At 40.6% G+C, this 15,242-nt stretch overlaps 1 protein-coding gene across 7 annotated transcripts in view; it reads right to left on the bottom strand.

Moving 5' to 3' along the window:
* Window positions 1-15,242, bottom strand: part of CTNND2 (catenin delta 2) — a 529,021-nt gene that overhangs the window by 336,411 nt on the left and 177,368 nt on the right. The window lies entirely within an intron of this gene.

Raw genomic sequence — 15,242 nt, 5'->3', positions numbered from 1 at the left:
TCAATAGACCCTGGGATGCAGCGCTACATGGGCAAAACGAGGCACCAAAGAAATAAATCCTGCAAACTGACCAACCACCAACCCCCTGTGTGAAACTCAGCAGAGAGCAAAAGGGGCTCCAAGGTTATGCTTGGTAGTACCTGGTAGCTAAATGACAATGATTTTAAAAGCAAGACTGCCTTGCAGTCTGCAGTCATGATATTTTTTAAAGATTCAAAGCGCAAGTGAAAATTTCCTTTCCATTTAGCTTACATTTTTAAAGGGAAAACTATCTTTCAAAAGGAGAGAGGTGTGAATTAATTTTTAATGTTAGAATACTTACAAGGTAAAGGAACCCTGTGAGATTTCAGAGAATGAAATAAGGAACGCTTTGCTAGGAGCAACCAACAAGCCTAGAACAAAAGAAATGAGCAAAAATAGAAAAGTCGCAGAAAAACTGGGCGCTGTTGCTGTCCTGATTCACATCTAGGACTGGGCATTCTACAAGAAATTACTCAACCCCTGACCTCTTTCTCATGGCCACTTCATAAATTTCATTTTTAGGTTTACACCTGTGTACACCTAAAATAAATGGTGTGAATGAGACACGCCTTGTGCTACCTGTTTATGGTCAGTGGGAAACAGTTGGCATTCGCCTCTTCGAAAAATGTGTAAAATGCCCCAGACGCAGTGCCAAATATTATGGAGATAGGGATGGGAGGAGGAAATGAAAGCACCTCACACTTTGCCTCTGGGCTTCACTATGAAAGAAGCCCTGCATCTTCTTCCTTGGAGAGATGCTTCTGTTCATATGGATATGACTTTGCTTGAGGGCAAACGTTGAGGGAAAACGTTCTATTTCAGGTGTGACCCCACTCTGCTGTCTTAACCCCCATTGTATTTGAAGCCACACTTAGTATCTTCACGGACAGGGTTTCGAGAATAAAATGAGACAACTTGGAGGGAGGGCGAGATACAAATCGGCCTAATAAATAAATCACAAATTGTTAAAGCAGTTATGAATTGTATGTGATTTGACTTCTGATGCTATGGCCATTTCTGTCACTAAATGCCACTTGTCAAGCGGGTGGCTGATGCTGAAAGGGATTTGGCAGTGCCAACTTTAATTATTAATAATTTGATATTTCAAGTAGGGCTCACAGTTCAGTTTTTTTAGCATTCGGGGTCCATTATGGAGAGCTGAGGGGGAAGAGCTGTCAGTTAAACTTGTCCACAGCATTTGGCAAATGTACCTGTTTAGAGCAAAAAGTGCTGTAGGAAGCATGCTCTGAATACTGCATCCTAAGGTATGAGACAGCAGACCAGTTTCAAAATTTAAGATTCAGAAGTGATTGACTCTGGAAAAAAAGGTTTGTGTGGTGTTTTTTATAAAAAGGTGACACTCCATGTGGAGGGCATGTTTGTGAAGAACATTTTATCCTGAGGAGATTTGGAATTACAGCTTGTAACTATGTACCACCACCACTCAAGGGATGGGGGACCTCTCTGGATGACCTGTCCTCAGACTGGTGGAATCAGAAGGATTCCCGAATGCTCTGGAGGACCTTCTGGTGGATAGAGCTGTGGATAGAGCACTTGAAGTGGTGAGATGTGGTGGGCTGTCAATAAGACCATTCCTGTGCACCATCTCTAGTGCTGTGGGGTGTATTCAGCACCCTGTCATTCCAGGGAACTAAGGGCTATGAAACAAGATTGAACAGGAGCTAGAACACAGGTAGGTATACATTATCAAGCCTACGGTTTGGACAGCACATTCCATAGCTGCTGCTGCTATTATATTCTCACGTAGCTGTTCAGCTGAGCTCTGTAAGTGAGCTCTGCCTAGGGTCTTTGTGCTTGGTTGCCTAGTGCTTGTCAAGGAAGCACAGGATCCTTCCATTTCCTGCTGTGTATATTTGCAAGACATTTTCAGGGTAAACTCACTTGACTTCACAATGACCTTGATGCTGTTATTAATTAGAGCAAGTCTTGATGAGGAGTCCAAAATTCCATCTAACTGAGTTCTATGGGATCAGTTTTAGATGATGTGGTTGGAAGCTGTTGACCCTTGTCTATGTTGACTGATTAAAGCTAGCTGGGTACGTTTGACTATGGAGGTTCATGAATGTCTCATTCATTACAAGAAGGAGTGACAATTATTTCATATTATTTTAGCTTCTACACAAAGGCGTTTAGCATAGTGGCACCAGTACAATGGAACACTGTTCCCATTGAAATCAGACAGAGACTCACAATTCTGATAATCCTCTGCATGTTGAAGACATTTCCGTTTTGCCAAACATGTTTAGAGAATTAATTTAATTTACTATTGGTCATAAGTTCTGTGTTTTATGATTTTTATGATGTTTTAATTACTTTGTTGTATACCAAACCTTTTTAATGAGTAGGCTATTTAGAAATAGTCTTATAAATAAAATAGTAAACAAATGTATGGTTGATGATAATTATGCCAAGTGTCTTAATGCCCCCAGCACTTCTACTCATGGATGGCTTAGGATGCTGGCATGGGGTGCTTCACGTGATCTTTTTTTAAAAAATATATATTTATTAACTTTTCAAAGTTTATACAAAAAAGACAAAAAAACAAAAACACAAAAATTAAAAACACATATAATTTCATTCACTTGTTTTCTTTTAACTTATTTCTCGGACCTCCTCATACCTCCCCTTTTTGTATTCCAATTCAAATTATTCATTCAGCAAATCCTCACCCTTAATTTTCACTTAATTTTACACCTTTCTTTCTTCTTTCCCCCCCAATTATCTTAATCATTACAGCTGGTAACCACTTAGATTCAGTCCAACATCAATCTAACATTCACTAATTTTATAATATTTCCCAAGATAGTCCTTAAATTTCTTCCAATCTTCTTCCGCCGTCTCTCTTCCCTGGTTTTGGATTCTGCCAGTCATTTCTGCCAGTCCCATGTAGTCTATCACCTTCATCTGCCATTCTTCCAAGGTGGGTAGATCTTGTGTCTTCCAATACTTTGCAATAGGTATTCTTGCTGCTGTTGTTGCGTACATAAAAAAACGTTCTGTCTTTCTTTGACACCAATTGGCCGACCATGCCCAAGAGAAAGGCCTCTGGTTTCTTCAGCAAGGTATATTTAAATACCTTTTTCAGTTCATTATATATCATTTCCCAGAAAGCCTTAATCTTTGGGCACGTCCAAAGTGCTTCACGTGATCAGCCCAAACCATGCAGTAACTTGTTTAAAATTATGCAGTAGTTGCCTGGTACGGGGTACCTCATGGAAGCAAGTGTTTTTGCTAGGAGTCATGTAGGAACTTTAACACCTAATTCAGACTGGATGGCTCTTAGTCAAAGACAAGTAGTGGAAAATGTGAGCTTTGCTATTACATGCTAAGGATATTCAAAGCTAAACTACAAGTTAAATGTGAATATGCATTTAGGGTGTGTATATGCTTATTTGAAAAGCAGCCATAGAGGGACTGTGATCCAGATCAGTCCTGAGTTGCATTTCCCACACACCAAAATCCAAATGGAGAAACCCACCTCTACCCAGGTGCTATTTGCCCTTGGAGAAAAGTTGCCATTGAACTTCCCATGGTCTGGACTTCTTTCCTACAACAGGTTAGAGAACTTGATATGCTATTGCTAAAGGGCCATTATTACAGCCTTTTGGGCAAAAAAAAGCAACAGTTTCAAAGTAACAAACACACAGACTTTGAATTATTTTAATTGCTGTTAATCAGAACTTCTCTGGCTTTTCAAAATATTTTATTAAAAAGTGGATCCTAGATCTTGCACAGCATATGAGAAGCAGTTTCAAAATTGTCACAGTCATAAATCTGAGCACTTCTCTTTTTGTATCCCCTCCACTGTTTGGCATAACTCTGACCCCCCCCCCCCATGCAATACCTTTACACTGGCCATTAATTTAAAGCTAAAGGTAAAGGATCCCAGGACAGTTAAGACCAATCAAAGGTGACTATAGGGTTGCGGTGCTCATCTCGCTTTCAGGTCAAGGGAGCCGGCGTTTGCCCAGACAGCTTTCCCGGTCATGTGGCCAGCATGCCTAAATCGCTTCTGGCGCAATGGGACACCATGATGAGTGCCAGGGCGCACAGAAACGCCATTTATTGGCCATTAATGATAAGATGTCTAGGTGTATTCTGCAGTCTTTTAGAAATACTGCTTTCCAGTTCCGTTATGCAGATACAGTACTACTGTGGTCTTGTTCTCAGGCCATTTTCTGTACGTAATCACTAAAGGGCCCAGATTCCCATGCAATCACTTTACATAAATTGCTTCACACTATCTATCTTCATCTGCAACATTATCAGCAATGATTGTTTTTATATCTTTCAGCAAGAACACTGTGTTGCTGCTTAACCTCAATTGGCACAAACACAAATTCAAACAGGCTGTGAGTGAAAGTGGAACAGGATGATATATCTCTCAACCTTCACTGGAGAATACCCTATTAGCAACAAGCCAGAGAAGGTGCTACCTTTCATTTGAAATCATCAAATGCCAGAGTGAGAAAGGTGGATGCTAACATGAGCACAACGTCTTTCAGAAGAATTACTGTATGCACTTAAAACTAGTGACATTTACAGCTGTCCAAACTGTATATTGTTCCTTCATTGTAGTTAACTAAATGTCAGCTGTTGATGCCTGAGCCAAAGCTAAGACCTGAGAAACCTGGTTAGTGAGTGGTACAGGTTTTTTATTTTTGTTTTTAACCTTCTTCTGAAGGCTTACTCCAGAATTTCCTACCCTGGTACCCTCCAGATGTTTTGGGACTTCAACTCACCCCTGCTGTGTTGGCTGGGGCTGATAGGGGTTACAATCAGATTTGGAAGCACTGCCTTATGCCAGGATCACACAAAGAGACTTACTGATATATAGGATGCTTCAAATTGTTCTGAAGGTAGTGCCCCTGCTTTTAGTTGGAAAGTCGGACAGAAAACAGATGATCACGTTGGAGAGCAGTGCTATAGATGATAGTCACAACCTTGGACACATGTGATACATCTAGAGGTATGGTGTTTTTTCCAGTAGTTTTTTATGATGTTTTTTTCCCCAGTCCTCCCTAAAACTACAAAACTAAAAAGGCAGTTTGAGTATCGGCTAAACATCTGCCAAGAGTGACAATCTTTCTTTTTTTTTAAATCACATTCATGCATCACAGGCAGTTACTCTGCCATAAACTCCTGTGACTTAAACCCCATGTGGAACTTCAGCAGGAAAGATTGCTTGCTATGCTGCCAAGAGCAGCAGTTGCAACCCAGGCGCAGCCATGGATGGGCTGGGCTTCCCCACCTCAGCTTTGACGCAGCAGGAAGGGGCACTTCCGCCTCCTCTTGCTGTGTCAACTGCTGGGAATGTGCCTGCATGGCCAATCACGCATGTGCAAGGGGGCAGGCTTGGGGGTGGACCTGAGAGATAACCTCTTTCTTCTGGTCTGCTCCCTGGCCATGGCCATGTAAAGCTGATTGCATCTAGGCCTTGGCAATTGATCAGCACTGGATTCCCCACTGTCCTGCACTGATTTTCAGGGTTTATGGGCTGCCTGAAGGTGAGCAGGCATGCCCTTGCTATGGACCTCACCTTCTTCTTCTTCTTCTTCTTCTTCTTCTTCTTCTTATTATTATTATTATTATTATGAGTGGCGGCTCCCAACAGAATATCAAAAACACAATAAAATATCAAACATTAAAAACTTCCCTAAACAGGGCTACCTTCAGATGGGCCAGGGAGGAGCTTTTTTCTTGCAGACTAATGGGGCCTGCCTGAAGTTCTGCCTACCTCATACCACTTGCCACAACCTGTTAGCAGAATAGGGACTGAGTTGGATCCTTAGTCCACACAGATAGAGGTGGGGACCCACACTTTGCTGTCATGGAGTATCCCCTTAAATGAGCCTGGGGGGTGATTCATGTCCAAATGCCCAGCTCGGGGGCTGACATACCTTAGCACCTCTGATGTACTGTCCACATGTCCCTCTGGAATATGTTCGCTGGCTTTGATCTTAAGATTTTTGTGTGCAACCATAGTTTGCATATGTAATTCTGTGCAGGAGGAAGTCATGGTTAATGTTTAGAACATTCCTATCCTCTTTACATGTTTCCCACTTATGCTAAAAGCTATGGATCAAGCACATAACCTGAACTGTAAGTTTAATGTTGCTGAAGTTGCAAGATAGTGCTGCACAGAAAAACACATTAAATGACAGGAGTAAAATGCTCTTTAACAGAATGAGCTCTCTGGTTACCAGCTTTATTAAATTAACCAAAGTATCATGTATTTTCTTAAAGGTAAAGGGTAAAGGGATCCCTGACCATTAGGTGCAGTTGTGACCGACTCTGGGGTTGCGGTGCTCATCTTGCTTTATTGGCTGAGGGCGCCAGCGTACAGCTTCCGGGTCATGTGGCCAACATGACTAAGCCGCTTCTGGCAAACCAGAGCAGCGCACAGAAACACCGTTTACCTTCCTGCTGGAGTGGTACCTATTTATCTACTTGCACTCTGACATGCTTTCAAACTGCTAGGTTGGCAGGAGCAGGGACTGAGCAACGGGAGCTCACCCCATTGTGGGGATTCGAACTGTCGACCTTCTGATCGGCAAGTCCTAGGCTCTGTGGTTTAACCCACAGCGCCACCCGCGTCCCTGGTTGTATTTTCTTAGCTGAAGTTAAATATATATACTGTACACACACACACAAACAATTGCTGGAAAAGGTCTCAACTGAAAGCCTATTTGAAAAGCTAGTGGGACCAATATACAGATCAAATTAAATTAAATTAAATTAAATTAAGGTGATATTGGTAATATGAGGTCACTGTCTTGCTGAAGCTAAGTAGGTCTGGTTCTAGATATGAGACATCTTGGTAAATTCATGTATGCCGACTTAGGTGCAAACACAGAAGAAAGGAGAGGCTATAGAATGTAAGGAACTAATAAAAAAGTAAGTAAATTCCGCTCTTCTCACCAGCAGCTTGCAAAAGTTATTTCCTGAAGACTTCATGTATTAATTTGAACATGCTGCTACTTGTTGACAAACTGAACAGTGATCAATTCCTAGGTGCTTTTTTTTTTAAATCAAGTAGTTAAGGAAGGACATTGGATAAATAAATGAAAACCTAAACCTGAACACATCAAATATTAGAACCTTTAGAACTGTGAGGGCTAGCTAGATATTATTTTTTGTTTTCATGTAATGCAACCTAAATGTCTTACATTATTTACTTTTGCATTCAATTTAGTCTTTTTGTCGTAAGCATATTACATACATGAAATATAAACATTTAAAATACAAATATGTTGCATTTCCTATATCCAATATTTATATATTCATTCACAATGTCCAAAATAAACAGAATATGCAAAATAAATTCTCATTAAACTAATTATTAATTATTTTACATTTTCTACTATTTAAGACATCAAAAATGCAAAGGTTGCAATGAGAAGAGGGAAGCCCACAAAACTGAGCATTCCTCTCCTTTGCATCTCCCTGCAGCCCCACAAAACTCTCTCCATAGGGTTTCCCCCTATGAACATGTCATAAGGGCTGCAGTGGGAAGGTGGAATCACCCCAAATTGGGTGGCGCCTGGAGGAGTCTTGATCCAAAAGGAGCTCTGCTCCTGCAAGATCTCTCTGCCTGATTTGGGTAATTCCCACCCCCCACAACCTTGCAGCCCATGGAGAGAGTTTTCAGGTGGGGGGGGGAGGGAAGAGAGTGTTTGCATGAGCTACCTTCCACTCACACAGCCATTGGATAAATATTACATGCTAAAAACAACAACCCAGCAGCTATAATGGAGTTCATGATTTCTCAAAAGTTTCTTTCTGTTTAATTTTCTTTTGGCATTCCACATATTCTGTCAATCTGGCCATTTGAGCCAAATACTAAATTAATTTAATCAGAGTTGGCACATTATGTAAACACCATTTAGAAGCTATCGGGATTTTTGCTGGAGTTCATGCCAATTCCAGATGTTTGGATTCACTTTTCTTCTTAAATACCCTGGCAGTCCATGAAATGGACTTAATTGTAAAGAGTATTCATTCATCCGACTAATAGAAATACTAAGTTAATTCCAGAAATGATGTTATCTTCTTACACTTCCATCACATATGCATAAAATTCACAATTCTTTTCCTACGTCTTTTTGTATTTAGTATTGGATGTATTAAAAGAGCTAGCTTTTAAAATCCTGCTTGCACTGATTTTTGAAACAGCATCTCTGGTAACATAAAAAAAACCACACACACACAGCAAAGTAATACATTTGGAATAAATAATTGTTTTGTCTGAGATGGACATTATAAAGGTCAAGCATATAATGGGGTTTTAGACATATTCATTGCGTACTATCTTATTTCATTCTCTCTGGCTTTCTGCATTGTGAAATTTGGTTTTAGTCATGTAGTTAATCTGCAATAACTATAGAAGATTTTGTCTCTATATGAGCGTAAAGAAAGTTAAGAAAAGAAATACATATTTACAATAATGATACATTGCCAAGCAGAACACCCTGTTTAATCAACCAAAGCTTTATTTAAGAGTCATTCGCAATCAGACCATAATTATGCCATTAAAAGTATAGACCTGACTATAATAATTAGCCATCAGGGAATTTACAATATATCTGTAACCTAAGAATCTTTGGCAAAATAAATATTATGAGAAGCACGGCACAAAAATTAATTTATGACTGCAACTGCAGTCTTTCCTTGGTTTTTCATATTTTGGGCATTCTTTCTAGGGATTTGAATGTGCTTAAGTTGTGAAACATCTGTGTTTGCTCCATTAGAAAAAAAACATAAATTGCGTTTTTATGGATTAAAACAGGCACCACACTTAATGCTGAACACTTGAGAATAACTCATTACCAAAGAAATTAAAGGTTTAATTTTTTATTTTATTTTTTGGATAACGTGACAATTCCTTTAACATGTTCATTGACTCCCCTTCCTCCCCCCCCCCCCGTGTTATGGATCTAATCCCCTTACTGCTTCAATTATTTCAAAATACCTTTCATTTGCAGAATACTGAATATAAGGATGCAGAATATTATCAGACAAGTTGTTTTGCCTAAGTTCCCAAACTTTAAATGGGCAGCCTTAATTAAGGGCCTTCATTCACAATCCCTGACTTTTTTATTTGTCCTTTTTGGGCATCTCATTTCACCCCACTACACTGATTTTAGCTCTATCCAGGGCAGGTGGCAGATATATCCTAAGATGCCACCTTGATGACAGCTACAACCTTGAAGAAATACACAGAGCCTGTGATGGCCCTCCTTAAGGAGATTTCTAAAGGCACCAAGGATGCTGATGAGTTAAAAGATGGGGAATTTTGTTTATTTATCCATTTATTATTAATTCTCCACTTTTCTCCCAGTGCAGGACCCAAGGCAGCTCTCGGCATAAATTAAAACAAATATAACTAAAAGCACGTAATAAAAAAATATTAATATTAAAGAAGAAGTAAATAAGTAATGCTATGAAAAACAGCACTGAAAACACAACCACGTAAAAGTGTAAGAAAGAAAGGGCACAACACTCAGTCTCGGAAGACCCTTCCACAACGGCCAGTTAGTGGCCAAAGGCCTGATGGAACAACAACAACAAAAATACTTTGCCTGCTGGGAAAAGGAAAGCAGAAAAAAGGAGCCATTGTACCTCCCGTGAAAGGGAGTTCTACAATCTGGGAGTAGCCACCAAGAAGGCCCTCTCTTGCGTCCTCTTACCCTAAGGTTACCATATTTTGAAGAGCAGAAAAGAGGACACATTTGCCGAATTCTACTTTTAACTATGGAACGCTATGATGACACTCATTTTACATACCCATGAAAAAGAGGACATGTCCTGGAAAAAAAGAGAACATATAGCAACCGTATTATCCTGAGAGAGAAGATAATGGACCTAAAATCTGCCCTCCACTTCAAGCAGGTATTCATGAAAACTGAGAGCCACATTTCCATTTTTGGGAACCATGATGAAAGAACCATAACTGGAAGCCACATTACTGTAGTCATATGGAGCAATGGAGGAGGAAAATGGTAGAGATTGGTGAGCAAAATGTGTCCTATAACAGACATAAAATTCCTGATTTGTGGTAGAATATTTTGGCAGAAATGTATTGATTTATGTCAATGATAAAACTCCATAAGCTTTGCATCAGTCTTCCTCTCATCTCCTTTTCTACTGTCCTTTCATATTTTGCGCCCCCCCCCCACTTCATACTGACCTGTTCCTGTACAGATTATTATAGTGGGAGGTCACTCTTTACCACTTGGCAGAAGGGGGAAACCTATACAGTACATTTGCAATCAATTAAATAAGCTTTAGGGACGTGAGTGGCGCTGTGGGTTAAATCACAGAGTCGAGGGCTTGCCTATCAGAAGGTTGGCGGTTCAAATCCCCATGACGGGGTGAGCTCCCGTTGCTCGGTCCCTGCTCCTGCCAACCTAGGTAAAGGGACCCTGACCATTAGGTCCAGTCATGACTGACTCTGGGGTTGCGGCGCTCATCTCGCTTTATTGGCCGAGGGAGTCGGCGTACAGCTTCCGGGTCATGTGGCCAGCATGACTAAGCTGCTTCTGGCAAACCAGAGCAGCGCATGGAAACACCGTTTACCTTCCTGCCAGAGCGGTACCTATTTATCTACTTGCACTTTTACGTGCTTTCGAACTGCTAGGTTGGCAGGAGCTGGGACCGAACAACGGGAGCTCACCCCATCATGGGGATTCGAACCGGCGGCCTTCCGATCGGCAAGCCCAAGGCTCAGTGGTTTACACCACAGCTTCACCCGCGTCCCCTTTCTTATCATTAGCATAGTGTTTAAGCCTATTTGTTCAGAATTTTAAGTTCTTCGACGCAATAACATTTTGCATTGCAATTTTTAAATTAAAAAACCCATCCAGTGCTGCAACTTACAGTTTACTCTCATGATATAATAATCAACTTTATAGTTTCCAATGCTCCCTTGTCTGGAAATCACCACCAAGTCTCTTTTTAAACCATTCAGCAAAGCTCCTCATAATAGCTTTATTATGCTTTTGTTCCAATTCACAAAGAGTCTCCAATACTGAATCCCATGGTAACTGATTTTCCTCATGAGTAGGGTTGGAGCAGCATACAAATGGAAAAGCCTTATTATGACACTGAGCCCATCTCCTTTCAAGCTCCAGATACAGCCCCTACTGTGCATTTCACATCTTGCCAAAGTCAGGAAGGCAAGAAAGGCACCAGCCAAAAGTAAAGGGAAACAAAAAAAGAATGAAAAGGGGGTCAGTTCTAGGGTTTCAAAGGAAACACTCGTCAGAATAATGTGACCTATTCCTAAATTAGTAAGAAAAGAAAGCCGTTTGCATCAGTTTGGTACTATATATAACTAATTTGAGTGTTAGTGGCTGTGGAAGTACATAAGCAAATCAGCATACAATGTACTGAAAGATCAGACTTGGGGTTTTCACTTTTTCACTGCAGCCTGGTTTGGTATTCAAGTGAAAATGACCAAACATTGCTCAGAGCAACTCTAGGAGGCATGCCTATTCTCCTCATTTTACACAGAATAATACATGGAATACACTGCATCCTCCTTGAGATCTCCCATTGAGTCAAAAGGGAGATTGTGATTTTAGAAAATGAATATAATTACATGGCAATATTTGCTGTAACATACTGGGGCCTCCAGCTATGTTAGCTTTGCTTACTCTGCATTCTTCCCTACAAACAAATGTGTCTATATTGTTAAAGAGGTTTTTTGGGGGAAGAAACCAGTTCTATTTTTCTAGAAAAAGAAGTGCCAGAACTCACCATGAAAACCTCCCATGTTCTCTTATAATGGCAAGGGTGCCCACCTAAGAGGTGCCAGGACTAAGTTCTGGTGAGTTCCAGCTTTAAAAAAGCCCTGAGGAGCCCCCTAAAGTTCTAAGGTTACCAGATTTTTTTCAATGAATCCTGGGACACTTATCAACTTCAATGGATTTTGTATGGGGACTGATTTGTCAATCCGGGGACTGTCCACAGGCAACGGGGTCATCTGGAAACCTTACCCTAAACCCTAGAAATTAATAAATGGTAGGATTTTGACTAATTGGGAGATGAAAGGAGAAATACAAGCTGCAGAGGAATTCCTGGGCTAGCCTATGCAAAATGACTTGGCTAAGCTAGGGCCATTAAGAAACAATACAGGGCCACTGGCAATGTAAGAAAACGGTCTTTTTTCCTCCTGCCCTGAGGTATGAACAGAGGCAGGAGATCTGGAAAGTTGCCAGGGCAACTGGGCATGATGTCACACTTGAGTTTGGGGCCTTTGGCACGGCAGGAGACTTGGAATAGGCAGAATAATTTTGGCTGAAGGCAGACTGGGAAAGATGCCTTGGACTCCACTACTGCATTGCTGTGGGAAACAAGCCCCTCCTGAGATGACTGTGCTGTAAGATCTTGACTCCCTCCATCTAAATTCAGGTGTAAATATGTGAATAAATCATATTTCTTAAAACTATGACAGTCTTGATTATCAAAAGAACACAGACCCTGGGTAAGCACCTGGAAACACGCCCCCCCTCAATTTTGCTATGAGTAGAGAGTAGGGATGGCGCCCAACTTCTGTAACCATGTGTTTCCAAACACAATTCTCTACCTTCCACAGCAGCTGGAGCTGTACAAAGAAGCACCGTTTATAACACATGATCATGATTTCAGGTCCTCAGTTCAAGGTGGTTAATTTCCCAATGTAACTAACAGCCTCATCTCTCCTTCCTGTGTTTATGATACAAATTTGTAAATCAGCATCTTATTCTTCTTTGGCGATCACTCTTGGCTAAGTAAGATTGTCTTCCATGAACTCAGCCTTAACAGTGACTCTGCAAATGACTGTGGAGGCCAGTTCTGGATCCACACGTCCATCCACATCGGGGACATAAGTTTCCAGGCAGGAGTTGATCAAGGTGAGGGTTTGCCAAACATTTCTCCCTTTCGTCCTGAGTTTGAGCGTCTTTAAGGTCTATGACACTTTTGGTAAAGGCTGTTCTCCAATTGGAGTGCTTGCAGGACATTGTTTCCCAGTTGTCAGTGTTTATGCTACTTTTTGTTAGATTTGCCTTGAAGAGAGTCTTTAAACCTCTTTTGTTGACTGCCAACATTACGCTTTCCATTTTTACTGTAAGTTTGGCATAGAGCAGTTGCGTTGAAAGACGATAATCAGGCATCCGCACAACATGACCAGTCCAACAAAGTTGAGGTTGAATAATCATTGCTTTGACACTGGTGATCTTTGCCTGTCTTCCAGTTTGCCTGTCTTCCCAAGTGACATGTAGTTTTTTTCAGAGACACCGTTGATGGAATCTTTTGAGGAGTTGGGGATGGTGTTTATAAGTGGTCCATGTTTCACAAGCATATAGTAAGGTTGGTAGTACAATAGCTTTGTAAACAAGCATTTTGGTTTCCCTGAGAATGTCCCGGTCCTCAAAGACTCTGCACTTCAATTGGGAGAAAGCTGCACTCGCAGAGCTCAGGCAATGCTGGATTTTGGCATCAATGTCTGCCCTTGTGGAAAAATAGCTGCTCAGGTAGGAGAAGTGATTGACCTTTTCCAATGTTATACCATTATGTTTGATTAGTGGTGCTGCAGAGAGGTTGGTTTGTGCTTGTTGGTGGAGCCGGTTTTTTGGATGTTGAGCGATAGGCCAAGCTTTTCATAAGCTTCTGTGAAACTATTTAGGATGGTTTGGAGGTCATCCTCTGAGTGTGCGCACACTACATTGTCATCAGCATATTGAAGCTCTATGACAGAAGTTATGGTAACCTTACTCTTTGCTTCCAGTGTACTCAGGTTAAAGAGCTCTCCATCTGTTTGATATATGATTTCTACCCTGGTGGGGAGTTTCCCTTCGACAATGTGTAGATTCATGGCAGTGAAAATAATAAATAGAGTTGGGGCAATAACACAACCCTGTTTAACACCTGATCCCACTGTGAATGGTTCACTTTGAGAGCCATTGTTACCTGTGATTTTGCTGTCATATTATCACAAAGGAGCTGAACGATGTTCACAAATGTATCTGGGCAGCCAATTTTCAGAAAGACAGTCCACAGGGCATTACGATTTACAGTGTTGAAGGCCTTAGTCAGATCAATAAACCCTATATACAGGGGGTGGTTTTGCTCTCTGCAGTGAAAATCATGTCCACTGTCCCCTTAGAAGGTTGAAAACCATTTTGGGATTCAGGAAAGGTAGCCTAGGATATAGTTGCTAATATCCCACAATGAAGGGGTGCACTCACTGCTTTTGTTAATAGTGGTGGACATAAATGCAAGAACTTCTTTCAGTTGTCCTAGGAGTACCGGTAACCCCCTATTTACATGGGGATTCTGTTCCAGGCCCCCACTGAGATCAGGCAATATTCCTACTGTTAGGAAGAGCGTTTAGGGGAAATGTATAAAATTAGCAATAATCACATGTCGGATTAACATCAATGACTACAATACTGCCACTGTGCCTTTAGACGCTTAAAAAACACCAAGAATCAATGCACACATTTAAGAACAGATTGGCAGTATCTTGAAACCACACTGCAAACCTTTGGACCCCCTTCTTGCATTTGCTCAATTATTTAAAATAAAATATTGTTTTAAAGGATTTTGACTAACCAGAAATTACTATGCAATCATTTGAATTTTATTTTGTTTTCCGGGTCTCTCAAATTTCTGGCATATCATCAGACTTGAAGTGCTTTTTTAATTATTTGCAAATTTGGCTCCATGAAGTGTATGGCCTATTATCACGAAGCAATAACTGGGCTATTCTTCTGTCAACATCTCATTAATATTATGCAATTGTTTAGAAATGTTTAGAGGATCATCTCCAGTGTAATCATTTCGTCCTCTTACAAGAATGATCTTCTACTACAAATTCACTTTACAAGCCTAATCATGCCTTCAGACAAGCAACCTAAGATACCAACCTAAATTTAGTATTCCATGCAAGTCTCTGCTTAGATCAAACCTTTTAAAAGTGAAATCTAATAGCACCATTATAATTCTGCATACGGAATCATGCTACCTGCATGAACATTTTTCTCATTATTTCCCAGAGATACAAGAAGAACCAGATTTCAGAACATTGCAGTTAAAAAAAATCATACATATTTTAAAATGCATAAATAATTTCTCTACTAAAATGATCCAACTAGAAGAATGACCAAAAGGTTATCCAGTAATATATTTCCACAAGTTATGTTTGTGTGACAGGA

Source organism: Podarcis vaucheri (assembly GCF_965113315.1).
Source record: "Podarcis vaucheri genome assembly, chromosome: 8".
NCBI lineage: Eukaryota > Metazoa > Chordata > Lepidosauria > Squamata > Lacertidae > Podarcis > Podarcis vaucheri.
This window is presented reverse-complemented; position numbering and strand designations above follow the sequence as displayed.